Source organism: Sceloporus undulatus, chromosome 2 (genome assembly GCF_019175285.1).
Source record: "Sceloporus undulatus isolate JIND9_A2432 ecotype Alabama chromosome 2, SceUnd_v1.1, whole genome shotgun sequence".
In the NCBI taxonomy this organism is placed as follows: Eukaryota; Metazoa; Chordata; class Lepidosauria; order Squamata; family Phrynosomatidae; genus Sceloporus; species Sceloporus undulatus.
Genome location: NC_056523.1, coordinates 11476279 through 11488934, shown reverse-complemented (window position 1 = coordinate 11488934; position 12656 = coordinate 11476279). Strand labels below are relative to the sequence as shown.

The following is a 12656-nucleotide window of genomic DNA, read 5'->3' as shown; positions in this document are numbered from 1 at the left end:
CAACAGGACTTGAGCATACGCGGATTTTGGTATACGCGGGGGGGTCCAGAACGGATCCCCCGCGTATACCAAGGACGCACTGTATTGGTGCTAGGGTTTCAGAAAGCTCTAGGCGGCAAAGATCTAAATCTAATCCATTTACACAAGTGCCACTGGTTGAAGCAGGGAGGCCTGCTGCAACCAGTGGCATTTGTGTAAATGGATTAGATTTAGAAGGCTCCCAAATAATCTGTGCTAGAAATGGAAACTGCAGGTGGGAGCTTCTCCTTTCCCCTATTGGGGTTTAGGAGATCGTCTGAAATTCCTTGCTCTAGTCCCCTTGTAATGGCAGGATTAAACTCTGCATTCCAATTGATAAATTCTTATTTTTACAGTTGGCCAGAAACTTGTCCAATTCTCAGTGAAATTGTATTAGGGCTTGGAAGGCAAAGTAAGGGTATGTCTACATCAGCAACCTTGGGATCAATCTGGAGCATTATATCCTGGACTGTATCTAGACCAACCACAATGGCCACCACATGCACTGTGCTTAAATTGGTGTGATACTGCGTTGTGCATACAGGCTAGCCAGGCCAACACTGCCCAGCACGGGGAAGGAGTATGGCATGGCTTTTGGTGTGTGGCCAGTGGATCAGGCCGAACCAGACCCTGTCTACTGTACATGCACCAAAAGAACTCGAGGTCATTCCAGGGTTTCTGGGAAACACCAGGCTTTCCCCTGACTGCTTAGTTCAGAGCAAAGTTGGGTTAAGGGCCAAAATCCACAGAGTCTCCCCAGAAGTGGCTAGATGTCGCGAGGAATGCCAACACTGGCTAAGGTGAGTTCAGCGTTTTTCTCTGGTATAATCAAGCCCTGCGTTTAGGAGGAGGTATTGCTTGAGGCTTAGAAGCACAGCCCTGGATTTTATCTCCCCTAATCCTTTGCTTTCCTAATAATACATCTTTGCTCTTCTTTCCCTGTGTTCCTCACTCCATTTCCAGGAGCAGAAGATGCTGGCCAAAGAAATCACTGATTCTTCTGAGAGCAGTCAGTCAGGTGCCACAAAGAGGCAGCAGTTCAGGCAAATCAACCAGGAGGGTCATGGAGCTGCTAGCACAATTGGTGAGTCCTATTTCAGTACAGTCTTCCCACCCTCAAACGCTCTGCAGTCCGTGTGCTGGCTTTTGTGATCTCCCTGATCCTATGTATAGCAGAAGAAAAATAAGAGGAAGATACTTTTTGTCAGGTTCAGAGTTTGGAATTAAATTTTACTTATCATAATTTATATGTAATTCTTATGTCACCACAGAGGCAAGTTGTAGAGAGAGGATAGGAAAAAAACCTATCCATTTTCCCCACAACCTGCATAATTCTCTTGTGACAAGGGCCTACCTCGATTCCAGAGAGGTCCTTGTTGAGCTGGGCTCCTCTGGGGGCCAGCACCAGGCTGCTCCTCCACTCTACATGTGGTTGCATGGAGGGATTTGCAGGTCTTGCAATTTCTGCTGAAATTGATTGACTTGGGAGGTGATTTGAGGGGGGGGGATTTTGCGAGATTGGAGTTCTTGTAAGGATTGGAGTTCTCCCCAAGAATTTGTGGGGGGGGCGGGCGGGCATGTGGCTCTGGCAGCATGGAGAACCACATTGAGCAGGTCTGGGTAGCCATGGCCACCAGGCTCTGGCAAAGAGGCGAGCCCGGGGATGGCAACTGACAATGTGGACAGCTTTTAGGGTACATAGCCACTCCAAGCAGGCCGCAGTCCAGAATTTGGGGGGAGGGGAGAAATGGTGATGCAGTGTGGGGTTTGGGCCACAGGGCCAGCATTTGTCAGCTTGTTTGGCCCATCATGTCTTGTGTGAGGAACTCTTCCTGTTTTCTCTTCTTCTGTTGCTTCTTCTCATCCACTCTCAACTGAGTTAATTCTATACACATGCACAAATAATTTATACAGTCGTCCCTCCATATTCATGAGTTTAATACACGCAGATTTGATTATTTATGAGTTTGACTATGCTCTCCCCCCACATGGCCTGGGTGCCAACTGCAGCTGCAGGGGGACATATGAGTTCACATCCAGGGTCCACCAGTTCACAACAGGTTCACCGGGAAGTGCATCAGGACTCATGCAGTGGAGCATCACCGTCAGGTACATTGGGGTTCCTGTTTCCTCAGTCTTAGCCAGCTGTCGCGTGGGTGCGCTAGCCAGTAAATACTGGGGTGATCCAATCATTGGGGTTAGGAGCCCTGAAGTCTTCCCTCCTCTTTGGGAGGAGATTGAGAGCCACCCAGTCAAGGGATGGGGCCAACGGATGGAGTGGGCCCCTCAAAGGCACTGCCTGTGATGCAGGCCTCTCCAGGCTCAGCAGTGTCCTGTAGGCATGAAATGCCTTAGGGTTGAGGGCAGCCACCCACAGCCCTTTCCCCTGGGGCTGGCTCAGGGAATGGTTGGGGGGAAGGGATCATTCTCTATCCAACTGTGCTTCCTTTTCCAATGGCAGTGGTGGATCACGCATCCAAGTGTCAACCGTGCGTGGATGTCCCAGCATCCCTTGGGGAGCACCTCCTCCCAGCTACAAAGGAACGTATTTTGAAAGGGGAGTATGTTGATTTTTTTTCTTTGCTGTTTCGTGAGCCAGAGCCCAGGGCACCGGTCAAAGATGGGGTTCTCCTTAACCTTCCAATGGAATTAGAGCAGGTTAAGCGGCCAAAGATAGAGAGGAATTTTCTCAATTGGCTAGCAGGATTTAACATTTATGTAGATGTGCTTTTGGAGGCACACTGTTGTCCTCATCGTGCATTGTTCAGGTATCAAGACATTATACTTAGATGTCATAACATAGGGAGGGGGACTGAGTGGCTCCAATATGATCAACAGTTCCGCATGTCGGCCGCAGGGAATCCAGCCCTCCCATGGGATCGTATTCATTCTGAATTGTGGTCTGATGTTTTGGTATCCAATTGGGCTTACCCAGACTACTGTGGTGACAACGGCTTTGTGCTGGCAGGCAGCTGGTCAAAAGGGACATATGCAAGGCCTGTCATGGACAGGAAGAACTTGTCCGTCTGCTGGGACTACAATGCAGGTAAGTGCAAAAGGCAGACCTGTAAATATGATCATAGATGTGCCACCTGTGCTGGAAATCATTCCAACATCTCCTGCTTCAAGGGTAAGCGAGGGGGGCGCAGGGGTAATGACTCTGGCGGTGTCCAGGGAGGACAACAGGGACCCAAAGGTGCCAGTTCTCATTAACATAGCAACACTCACCACCTGGCAAGCCATGTACCCTAGGCAGGATAGTGCAGACTATATTCGACATGGCTTCATAGAGGGATTTCATATATCATATACTGTACTGGAAAGTAGGAGTTTCACTTTGTACCCAACTAAAAACTAGTCGTTAACTTATGGGAAATGGTGAGGGACAAACTTCCCATGGAAAGGCTTGCTGGGAGAATATTAGGTCTGCACACAGAGTTGCCTTTGCCTCTCATTGCTAGGCATGGTGCCCAAAAAGGTGCAGGGTGAGTACCAGTTAATTCAGGGGTAGGCAACCTTTTTGACCCGGGGGCTGGGTTGCTGTCCCTCAGACAACTGGGGGTCCGAAGCCAAAAAATAAATAATTAAATAATTTTTTTAAAAAATTATATAAATAAATAAACCGGGACAAATACAGTATAGGACAAAATTTTCAAATGGAGGGCACTTTTGGAAAAAAAATGGAGGATACGCAAAAAATTTTGCGGATTTTTTAAAAAATGTTAATATAAATGCATGTTTCTGAGGCTTCTATAAACAATTGCCCCCCCTTGCCTGTCGCTTGCTCCTCCTTGCCCCCGCGCGAGAGGCCAAAGGCCCCGGCAGCAATTGGCGGCAGGACTGGGCTGGGGCCGGTCCCAAGGCCTTGCCGGGCCGGATCTGGCCCGCGGGCCGTAGGTTGCCTACCCCTGAGTTAATTCTTAACCTCTTTTTTCCTTACAGTGACTCAGTGAATGATTCCATTTGCTCAATAAAGTATGCATCCTTTTATGCAGCAGTTATGATGATTCGAGATCTCTGGAAAGAAGTTCTCTTGGCTAAGTGCAACAAGTCAGCTTTTCCGGCTTCTGGTGCACCCTGAGGACATTCATTTCCTGAGTTTCTTTGAAGGAGTGTACTACAATGACAAGGCAATGTCAATGTCATGTTTTGTATTTGAGCAGTTCAGCACATTCTTTGAGTGGTGCACTGACAAAACCAGGCAATCATGCAATTAATATTACTTGTATGATTTCCTATTTGCAGACCACCCTGTTTCCTTAGTCTGCAGAGATACCTTGCAGGCTTTTCATGTCTTGGCAGCTGAATTGGATGTTCCCCTGGCACATGAGAAGACTGGAGGGCTGGCCGATAAGCTTACTTTCCTGATCATAGAGTTAGATAATATCTGGGGTTTTCCTGCCTTTCTGTTGACAAGTTGCAGGAGGTCACAAACATGAGAGGTAGACAGAAGGGCACTTTGCATGAGTTCCAAGTATTGGCTGGCCTTTTGCATTTTTCCTGCAGGGTAGTGGTGACTGGCTATGTGTTCAATGTACAACTATGAGGCCACACAGGGAGTTTCGATCTCCCACCATCACATTAGGCCAACCAGAGAAATTAAGGACGATTTGAGTGTGGCTCAAATTGCTCCAGAACTATAATGAGATGTCCTTTTGGAGAAGCGACTTGCTGAAAGTGGATCTACAGGTACATTCAGATGTGTCAAGGGCACATGATTTCGGCATATACTGACAGGGGCAGTGGTGTGCGGAACATTGGTAATCAGATGGGATAAGTAGGATTTTACCTTTAATTGCTTCCTGTTGTATGGTCCCTATATGGGCCAACAGATTTGCTGACAAATCTGTCCTTTTTTGGTGTGACAATCAGGCGGTTGTCCATGTTGTCAATTCACAAAGTTCAAAGAGATTAGGAATATTCTCTTTCATTCCATACATGTCTAAGGGACCTTGAATCTTGTTGCAGATGCTCTCCTATTTTCAGTTCAAAACGTTTAAGGTGCTCATCCTGCAGGCCTCCCTGGAGGTACCACCATACCTTTGGAACCATGGCAGGTAGCAGTCCATCCTCCTTTAATTGGCCCTGTTGACCAGTAAAACGTAGCACAGTCCAAGTACCTTCTGGAATTTTCTGTGTGCAGTGGGGGAGAAGGAAGCCTGGCTGCTGCAGGCTGATTCTTCAATTTGCTGTCTATCTGAAAGAGTAGTTTTTCCTTGTGCACGATTAAGGGTTGCTTGTCCACCCTGGTGTTCTATTCCAAAGCCAGCAGCTTCTCGGATCCCACAACTGATTTCTGTGTGCACAGGGTGCTCAAGGGTTGGTCATGGGAAGCCCCTGCTCCTGACTCATGCCTTCCCGTGTCTGAGGTAGTCCTGCCGCATATCCTCGAAGCAATGATGATATAGGTTTCTTCCTCAGAGACAATTTTGTTCTATACTGCCTTCATATTGGCCTTTTTTGGAGCCATCTTCATCAGCAAGCTTTTTCCAAGGTCCCAGTCAGATAGGTCTGGATGGGCTGTGTTTGCACTCTACTCAGGGTGCTCTATCCAGCGTGGTACCTGAAATCATGCCTCAAGGTTTCAGGCCATCTTATCCTACATGCATCTGGCCTACTGATGCAGTTTCAATTCTGGGTTGTGTTCAGGAAGGCTATTGCTGAGGTTGGACTCCCCCCAGACCAATACTCCACTCACTCATTGCACATTGCTGCAGCCAATGCTGCAGCAGCCCACAGCCTATCACCAACAGTGATATGCAATGTGGGCTGCTGGCTCTCCAAAGCTTACTATCTAGATACGCAAGCAGTCTGGCGGGCTCCTGGCTGCATGTCTTGAGGGAGGGCCTCCAGGCTCCCCCACTGTCTAATTCTTTCTGTTTTCTTGAGCAGCCTTACCCCCATACAGTCTGCATTATTGGATACAGCCTCATATTCTAGGCTGAATGATATGTGATTTACCTGTGCAGAGGATGAGACATCAGCCTTTCATAAGTGGCACAAGTTCAGTGATGGGGGCACTGATGGATGCTCTGGATAGCACTACTAGTTTGCATCATGGAACTGGCTGTGGTATACAAGCTTCCTGAAGTTCTGATACATCTGGGTGGAAATGACCTCGTGAAGATGCCCAGTCTTCAGCTGGTGGGAAGGATCACAATGGACCTTCACAAGATCCAACACTTCCTCCCTGACACTTGCATCTTGTGGACTAAATTGCTTCTGAGGAGAGTGTGACAAAGGATCATGAGCAAGTCAGCAATCAACATGGCCCGTATGCATTTCAACAGGGACATATTGTGAAGTTGGTTTGGGTGGGCGGTACAGCCCATTCTTTATTAATTGTGCACCACATCCTCAGGCTGCGGCTGGTTGCCTAATGGGGCCGGGAGGGAATTTTCCCATGTTATTGGAGTATGGGTTTTTCGCCCTCCCTGAGGGTGTTGGATTTAGAGTAGTTCAATTTATGATGATTATGTGAGATGTAGTAGTTATGTAGTGTTACCTTGTAGCCTCAGACATGTTGCTGCTATTCTCCTTGCTCTTTGCTGGATGGCAGTAATTTCCAAGAATTGGGGTTATTTTAGACATGTTTCTGCTGCTTTAGCACAACTTTCTTCACTGAAGGTATAGTTAAGGAATTAAACAAGCTGGTTTGGCATTGATTGATTTATGATCTAATTTGAAATCTTTATGACCAAATTATGATTGCTTTATAAGCACATTTATGATTGCTTTATTATTGGATTATGATTGATTTATGATCACTGTTACAAATGTCGTATTTACTACTGGATTGACTGATGATGGTATTTGATTTATCACCTCTGTAAATATATTAAAGTTGTGGCCGTTTGTATAACTCATGGAATCGGTGTCTGGCCTCCATTTGTCCCAACACAATGATTTCCACAGTTTAAATATGTCATGTTATCAATACTGAAGCGCCCGCTATTGGGCTTCAATTGCAGGGACTCCAAATAGTGGTAATATGAGGAAGAGTCATAAGCAATGTATGGGTGTAAAATATTACCTCCATAGGATGCTTAGTTATATTTTCATAGTTGGAAAAAGGAATTTATAAATAACAAGGTACAGTATTTTTAACAGGTTTATTAATTATATATATATTATTTTCTTTCTTTATAAGCTGCCTTTCTCCCAAGATGGGAACCAAAAACAATTAAAATCTGCATATTAAACACCATAAAATTATTTCTGCCTGTGAAGATATGATAGGGAAAAAAATCTTCACCACATAGGTCCTACTTGAGTGGAGCTTAATGTGAAATAGTGCCTAGAATTGTAACTCCAGCCTTCTTCTGAGAACTTTACCAATAGTATTTCTTAGCATTCCTGATTTGTATCTGTCATCTTCTTACCCTCTACAATTGTGTAATTGCAAAAATGCAGCATTTCCAGGCTCTGGTGCAGAAGCAAGGCAAGCTTACATCCTGACTTCTTTTCTTGTAGGTATTGCTACCCCTGAAGCAGGCACCAGCCAGTTGCAAGCCGTAACACACGACACTGACAACGCATCAATAGCTGCTGAGATGCAACTGCTTCAGGAGTATTTTCTGCACGAGGAGGACATATTACATGAATCAACTGCTTTAGCCAGAGAACAACAAGTGCCATGGTTTGGCTTTGAGAATGCTGTTACGTTTGTGTGTCAAAAAGAGAAGAATCTGATAGTACGATGCAATTTCTGCCTGCCAGTGGTCAAAAATATCAGTTCACCCATTAGCTCCTCCTCCAATGTGAAACTACATTTCCAGGTGAGCACTCATTAAGCTGGTCTTTAAGCCATGCTAGAGAATGTACTGCAAGATTGTTGTCCATGGAATGCATGATGGTAGAAGGAATGAATAGTGTGCGGTTGTTACTTAGCATCATTGTCAATTGCAGTTGAGATGGTCTGGTTTAACTATTGCTACATTCTGTGTTCTAAATTCTGCAGCATCTTTTTCATACCCGCTCACCCCAGATTAATGCTTTTCTTCTTCTTTTTCAAGAAGGCACATCCTGAGCAGCTAAGAGCAATTCTAAGTGCAGTGGAGGCAAGGAGATCAGAAACATTGCATGGCCTCCCTCCTATCAAACTGCCAAAACATCAAAAACCAAAGCAGGCGACCCTCGAGAGATGGGGGTTTGGCAAGGACACTGTCACCCAGAACATGCTTGACAGGAACATTATGGATTTGATTGTGGGGGAGGCGTTGCCACTTCAGATTGTGGAAAAACCATTATTTGTTCGCCTGGTTCTTCTTGGTCTTCCAAAAGGTCTCACTGTCATGTGTGCCCAAACTCTAAGAGAGAGAATTGAGAGGAGAGCAGCCAACATGCGGGAAACCCTTGCAATTCAGATGGGAGCTGTGGCCCAGGTAGCAACAACTGCAGATTGCTGGACTGATGGAAAGAAGAGGTACTTAGGGGTAATAGCCTATTGGATCAGCCCAGTTACTCTGAACTATGAATTTGGGGCTTTGGCTTGCAAGCGTCTGAAAGGGCACCTCACATACAATGTCCTTACAAAAGCATTGCATGAGGTGTATGTGCAGTATGGAATTCAGAACAAAATTGTATGCACTACCACAGATAACAGTTGCAACTTTGTCAAAGCATTCTGCTTTTTGAAGGCCAAGGAACTAGTCGATGCTACAAATACTAATCCTGATAATGATGTTGAAGATGATGATGTCCAAGAGGAGGCTGAGATGGAATTCCTACCTATCTCTGAGAGCCTAGACACAGTTAAGAAAGAAGATGAAGAAGCAGCAGACTTAGAAGACTTTAGTTTGCCGCCACACCACAGATGTGTCAGCCACACCCTCACCCTGGTTGTGACACAAGACATAGAAGCCATGATTTCAAACGCCTCCAAAAGCAGTTCTCTCTTTTTGTTCAGGAAACACTTTTCTTCCCTGATGGAGAAGTGCAGCAAACTGTGGTCCAAGCAAAAGCAATCGAAGCAGTTAGCAGAGTACATCCATAAGCAGTGTGGTGTGTATCTGAAAGTACCAAGCAAGAACCAGTGGAACTCCACCTTTGATGCACTTAAGCAGCTAAATGAACTACTCTCCACTCTGCCACTAAAAGTGGATGCCATAATGGACCGGTGCTCCTTGGCCAGGTTCACACCTGAGGAGAATCTTGTGGTGCAGGAGTACACAGAGATCATGTGGCCTCTAGTCCTGTCCCTTAATATCCTGCAAGGGAAGAATGGCATGTTCATGGGGTACCTACTCCCAACTCTGTACAATTTGGACCATAAACTAGAAGTGCTGGAAAACAAACCTGTCAAGTACACATACTGTCTTCAGTTGTTGAGAAGTGTGCGCACAGCCCTAAGAGAGCGATTTGCACCTTTTTGGGATGACAAAAAGCTATTTCTAGCAGCCTGCCTGCATCCTCACTTCAAACTGGACTGGCTGGGATCAGCCCAGATTGCCCAGATAAATAGGTAAGAAAGTAAGGGCATGTCTACATGGGCAATTTAAACTGCTTGCCCTTGCATTGCCTTGTCTTCATGATGCAGTGCCAAGGGCTTGATTTAACTGCGAACTGTCTTCACATGGGAAAAGCTGTTCTGTGAATCTGGGCCATTCCCCTCTTAGAAGGAATTTTTAAAATTCACAATTTGCTCCAGATCTTTCAAGAAAATCTGGAGTGGCGCCAGGCGGCTGTTTATGCCATGTCCCACTGTGCTGCATGGTACCACTGGTTCTGGCCATTTGTTCTGGGGTCACAATGAGGTACACAGCTATGTGATTGGCACTGGGTGCCTCATTTCTAACCTCAGGGAACAACTTGCAGCAGCAGCACCAAGTAGTACAGTGGGAGGTGTGTGTGTACCTAACCGTCCAGGATCACTCCAGAGTGCCCAGGTAATATGGAATTCAGGGCAGCTTTGGAGCCAGAATACTCCAGGAGTAGCCCATGTAGACTTGTCCTCAAAGGAGTTCTTCAGGTGGATCAGACCAGGGTGGGCGTAGGTGCAATTCATCATTCTGCTTCTTCCCAATAATAATCCATTCAAATGTCCTCTGATGGATGGACTGTTCCTTCAAGACAGTCGTCTGATCTTTTTCTGCAAATTGTGTAAGTTGTTGATTTTCACTAGAAGTCAGCCAAGGAGCTGGGGAAGTACAGTTGGCCCTCCTTATCCATGGATTCAAACATCCACAGTTTGAAAATATTTTTTAAAAGTATACATTCCAAAAAAAAAAAAGCAACTTTGATTTTCTCTTTTATATAAGGGACACTATTTTGCTAAAGCCATTGTATATAATGATACTTGCACATCCATGGCTTTTTCAGCAGGGGTCCTGGAACCAAACCCCAGCCTGTTATATCTCCTAATGCATGTTATCTCATTCCCTCTCTCATAGGGATGCGATGGAGGCCTTGTTGAAGACTGAGATACAGAATACTAAGGTGTACAGGGATGGGTTTTCAGAGAACAACCAGGATGGAGACAGTTTAGAAAGTGGCTTCTTCATCTTCAAATCCCGGGGCAAGAAGCCAGCAGTGGAGACTGCTGATGAAGAGGTTTTGAGATACCTGATGTGTCCCAGTAGGGAAATGTCATCGCTACATGCCTTTCCTCGTGTTATGAAGAGTTTTCTACAGTACAACACAGGCATACCTTCCAGTGCTGCAACAGAACACCTCTTCAGTACAGATGAAAACAACACGATTCTGAACAGATACCACTTTTCTGATGACCTCTTTGAGCAGCTGGTTCTTCTCAGGCAGAACAGGGCTGTGTGTTAAAAGGAGGCTGTTTAAGTGTAATTTTTTGAGTGTCAAAAAAAATTCTGTTTGTTGTTTTTGGCAACTGTTGTTGAGCAGTGAGTCTGGCTATATTGTTATGCTATTTCCTTATTCTGTGGATAAATTTTGTTGTGAACTCAACCCTCTGTGTGTTGTGTGTTTGTTTTTAGTATCTTAAGCTGCTTAGGTGCATTTTATAGCATAACATAGTAGGTTGTACCCAAAAGTTGTGTAAGGTTTTTAAAGCAACTGAAATAGCTATACTAGTTAAATTTGAGAAAAAGAAATTCAATGAGTTACTTATTTCTTCTCATGGACCCTAGGGCTAATTGATGCTTGAAAGCAACTTTGCCGCTGAGGAAGCAGACTCGAGTCTATGAAAGATTATGTTACAACTTCTTTCACACAGTTAATAATAAAAATAATTATTATTTATCTATATTTTCCTGCCTCTCCCTGCGGATTGAGGCGGTATTACAACCTGATAAAATGCATCCAATGATACAATTAAAAATAAAGTACTATCTACAGAAGATAATACAATCTACAACAATAATATCAGATAAAAACCAATTAACCTTATCACTTATAGTAATTATTAGCCCCAAAGGTGCTACAATATCCCTTTGCAGACAGATATTCCAGACTAACATAGCTATGACTTTTAATTTCCAAACTCTGTTTTACACCCAGAAATGTAAACCAGTAATCTAAATGTAAAGAATCTGCTTCCTATATATTGGGGCACCTGCAACTAAGTAAATAAGTACCCAAGTTGAATCATCATGAGATAGCGGTTTGAGTGTTGGGCTATGGCTCTGGAGACCAGGGTTCGATTCTCTGCTTGATCATGAAACCCACTGGGTGACCTTGGGCCAGTCACATCCTCTCAGCCTCAGGGGAAGGCAATGGCAAATGTCCTGTGAAGAAATCTTGCCAAGAAAACCCCAGGATAGGTTTGCTTTAGGGTTGCCTTAAGTCAGAAATGACTTGAAGGCATGCAGCAACAACAACAACATGTAAACCCATTGGATGACCTTGGGAAGGTCACACTCTCTCAGCCTCAGAGAGGCAAACCTCCTCTGAACAAATCCTTGCCAAAAAAACCCAGAATAGGGTTGCCATAAGTTGGAAACAACTTGAAGGCACATGGCAGCAAGAGAGCCAATAGCATCACAAAAGCTCCCAACAGTGATCCCTTTATGGGGCCAACCAAAATGCACAAAATACATGTTACAAGCTTCCCAAGCTTCACGTCTTCTTCAGGCAAAGAGTGTTTTTATTTTATTTATTTTATTTTAAATAAAATTTATTAACAAATTAGTTTACAAAAAAAGTCAAACAAAACACTGATAAAATAGATAAAATGAATCTGACTGCAGAAGAGGAACAAATTAAAGAATGCGTGGTGAAATGGGCAAGAAATGTGGGACATGATATTCACCTGGACCAATGGGAGAAGGTGTGGCTTAACATTTGCTTGCTGTAATGATCAGAAGGCAAATTATTTCAAAATGATGTAATGGTAATATATATATATAAATATATATTTATAAAATATATAAAATATTATATACTAAAAATATTGGTGATGGAAGGACAGCCTGAGTATTGAGAAATGGATAGAAAATGATGGGATCGACCGATCTGTCGAAAGGATACCCAATACAGACTTATTTGAAAACCATGGCGACTTTTTTTGCTTTAGTCATATGGAAAAAAGAAGCAGAGATAACGTGATGGTAGTTTTTGATGATTAAATTTTGATGATTAGATAACCACGCATTTACTTTATCTATTTCAATTGACTCTATGTACAGCGCTGTGTAAATTTACAGCACGATATAAATAAAGCTTAATAA

The 12656-nt window shown here is 44.3% G+C and overlaps 1 protein-coding gene across 1 annotated transcript in view; it reads left to right on the top strand.

Moving 5' to 3' along the window:
* LOC121921817 overlaps window positions 1-12656 on the top strand; it is a 194093-nt gene that overhangs the window by 101247 nt on the left and 80190 nt on the right. The window lies entirely within an intron of this gene.